Source organism: Lethenteron reissneri, chromosome 50, assembly GCF_015708825.2.
Source record: "Lethenteron reissneri isolate LAM-NWPU_2019-01 chromosome 50, ASM1570882v1, whole genome shotgun sequence".
In the NCBI taxonomy this organism is placed as follows: Eukaryota; Metazoa; Chordata; class Hyperoartia; order Petromyzontiformes; family Petromyzontidae; genus Lethenteron; species Lethenteron reissneri.
Genome location: NC_083828.1, coordinates 6,825,937 through 6,829,296, shown reverse-complemented (window position 1 = coordinate 6,829,296; position 3,360 = coordinate 6,825,937).

The window sequence follows — 3,360 nt, the reverse complement described above, 5'->3', positions numbered from 1 at the left end:
CTTTGTCTCCCCAGTGCTGATGTTTACACACTGTACCATGCACCCAGTTAAGGCTGAGTCGATCTAGCAGAGGCCCAGGACCGGTTGAAATATCCACCAACCGTTATTGGTTGTAAGCGAGAATCGAACTCAAGTCACCGGGTTTTGCGGTGCAGCATGCCAACCACTGCACTACCTTCTTGGTTCTTTCGGTAAAGTCACGTAGAAGGGACATAATAAAATAATAAAAAACATAATAAAGTACAATTCTCACTGCACTACCGTTCAACTGCTACACACGCACGTACACACTAATCGGCTCCCTCGTTTGTTGCATGCTAAACCCACCAGGGCCTGCCAAACGCTCGCTTGTGCGCCTGTGACATTCGCCACGGCGTTTCACAGCGGCACAGTGAATAGCAAGTGGCTGCCACGTTGACCGACTGTCCTCTCTCTCTCTCGCTCGCTCTCCCTTTCTCTCGCTCTCTCCCCCCCCCCCGCTCTCTTCCAGGGGGGGGGGGGGGGCATATTTACACTCTGCTCATGCTTCCTTCCGGCAGCTAGGGTTTCTTACAGCGCTGGGGCAACTGCAGAGCAAATACAAAACACGACCTAGCAGCCGCCTCGTATCGGTCCCAGCAGCCCTCCCTCTGCTCGCTTAAACGACGAGCGGAGCTTGCGCCATCATTGCATTATCCAAATGGTTTGGTCAATAGGCTGACCGCTCTGCTGATGAGACTGAAGATGTTTAGAACCGGTTCGGAGTTTGCTCGCGAAAGTAAATGCTGCTGAATAATGCTGATCTGGAAAGCACGGACCTTAAAAAGATCGTTGTATTTTTTTTTCTAGATTTGATTTTGTATTTTTGTATTTTACTTTTGCTCATAATGCTCCACGGCAAAGCGCAACACGAGTTCGCGTACACGGCATTGATTTTTGGGTTGAAGGCGGGTACCGTAGTTTACATGGAGTGCTCTCGCCAATAATATCCGGAAATCCAGGGCCACTTGCTTAACGATCCCGACTGGTGATGAGACCCACAAGGTCGAAACAGGTCGAGAGTTTGCTTGATTGATAGCAATGTCCTGGAGAGCCGATAGACTGACGGACTAAAACATATTTGTACGTGCAGTATATGCGGCGGCAGAGAACGGAGTTCTACTTATACTGCACTTGCTTTCAACCAAAATGATTAATTAAAATGACAGTCTCGCCGTTAAAAATAAAACATAATAAAATACAATTCTCACGACGTTTCGGCCACGACGCAAGCAGCCGTCCTCAGGTGAAGAACAGGTCTGTATTTTATTATGTTTTATTTTTATTATTTCATTATTTCCCTTCTACGTGACTTTAGTCTCACCGTTGTTATCATCATCATCATCACCCAGGGGTCTATCCACATCACACATTGCGTGTTATCATCTCGTACCGCTAGAATCGCCAACGAAACACTCCCAAGGGGACAAAAACGCTCACTGGGAAAGCGTCAGAATCCATGAGTATGCATAATTTTGTTTCTCTTCATTGAGAATTCACTCGTCAACGTGAAATATTTCTGCGTCCCTAAATGGCTTTCAGGCCGGACCCTCCACCTCAGCATTATAAGTAATTTTACGCCACCCTCTCACACTCCACTAGGCTCAAACCCACGCAGACCCACACAAAACACACACGCGCGTCACATCCAACCAAAAGCCCCCTAAAACTGTTGAACACTCAAGTTACGCGACAATGGAACGCTCGATCTAATCATCTTTATGTGCGGGCAATCACATTAGTCGCTTCTGGCATTTGTTGCACAATGTGATTTGAGACTCCCCGTCTGCGTGGGGAGGGAGGGGGGGGCAAGTGGGGGGTGAAGCGGGGGGGGGGGGGAAGAGTTCCACAAAGGATGATGTCCTCGATTTAAAGCTTTCGTGACTGCAGCGATTCATCTTCTTGATTCTTTCGGTAAAGTCACGTAGAAGGGAAATAATAAAATAATAAAATATAACATAATAAAATAATTCTCACGACGTTTCGGCCACGTCGTGAGAATTATTTTATTATGTTTTATTTTTATTATTTTATTATTTCCCTTCTACGTGACTTTACCGAAAGAACCAAGAAGATGATGTCCTCCCCTTCACATCGTGTCGCACTGTCGATAACGCTGTGCTATGGCCAAGCGGGCGCGGGGAGTGGAGAAGAATTTAAAAATAGCACTGCAAATGCATTCATTAAATGCGCAATGAATAAATAGATAGGTAGTGTGTGTGTGTCTTTATACTATTGTGGCAGTAGTGGGGCGGTTGGTGCGCTGCGCTATAAACCCGGCGATCCAAATTAGAATCCCGTTCATGGCCAGCACCAGCGACAATCATCTGAACCGGTCATGAGCCTCCCCTAGGTCGACTCAGCCTCAAATGAGTACCTGTGTAAACAGGGGAGACAAAGGCGGCCCCGATGTGGCACTGGCCAGCCACCCACTTCGTGTGCCGTTCCGGCCTTCGTAAGTGCTCGCTAACAGTACTTGCCTCAACAGCCTGTTAAGGCTATATGGGGGATCTTTGTCTTTGGCGAATATATGAACTGGCCTTGGGCCTTCCCTAGGTCACCTCAGCCTTAAATGAATACCTCGTGTGATGTGTGAATATTAGGATTTTTAAATTTCGATTTAAAGCTTTCGTGACTGCAGGGATTCATCTTCTTGGTTCTTTCGGTAAAGTCCCGTAATATCAGGATTGTGGAGACAGAGGCGGCTGGGCGTGGTGGCGGTGCCAGCCACCCACCACCTGCACTGAACCTGCCGCCGAGAAAAATTCGGAGGTGTTAACCGCACCTCCGATTAGCACGGTTGGCTACGTACGGTGCGAAAGAAGTTCAACATACGTACATACAAATGAGTACCTGCTGCAACGTGTAAAACATCAGCACTGAGAGATATTGGTGGCCAGGCATGGTGTTGACCACACGACCCCATCGTACTCGGTTCTGGCCCCAATAGGTGCTTGCTAACAACACTTTCCCCAACAGTATCCACGGCGATAGCGGGGGATGTTTTGTTTTTTGTGTTTCTTTTTGTGCATGGTCACAGATCAAAGATTGAAAACACATTCCTGCGGAGGGAGCTGGTAGGAACGTTGGGTTGCTCGGCCAATGGCCAGGGTCAACGGCGGCGTGGTGTATTCCGTAAATATGCCTGTCTGTGAGGGCGGGCACAAGCCGGCGTGAGTAGGTTAAACGTTGAGTTTTATAAGGGCACCACGGGGTGACCAGCCCCTCCCCACCCAGCCCCACCCTCCCCACCCAGCCCCTCCCCACCCTCCCCTCCCCACCCAGCCCCTCCCTCCCCACCCAGCCCCTCCCTGCACGACGGACACAATAATCCCCTGTGGG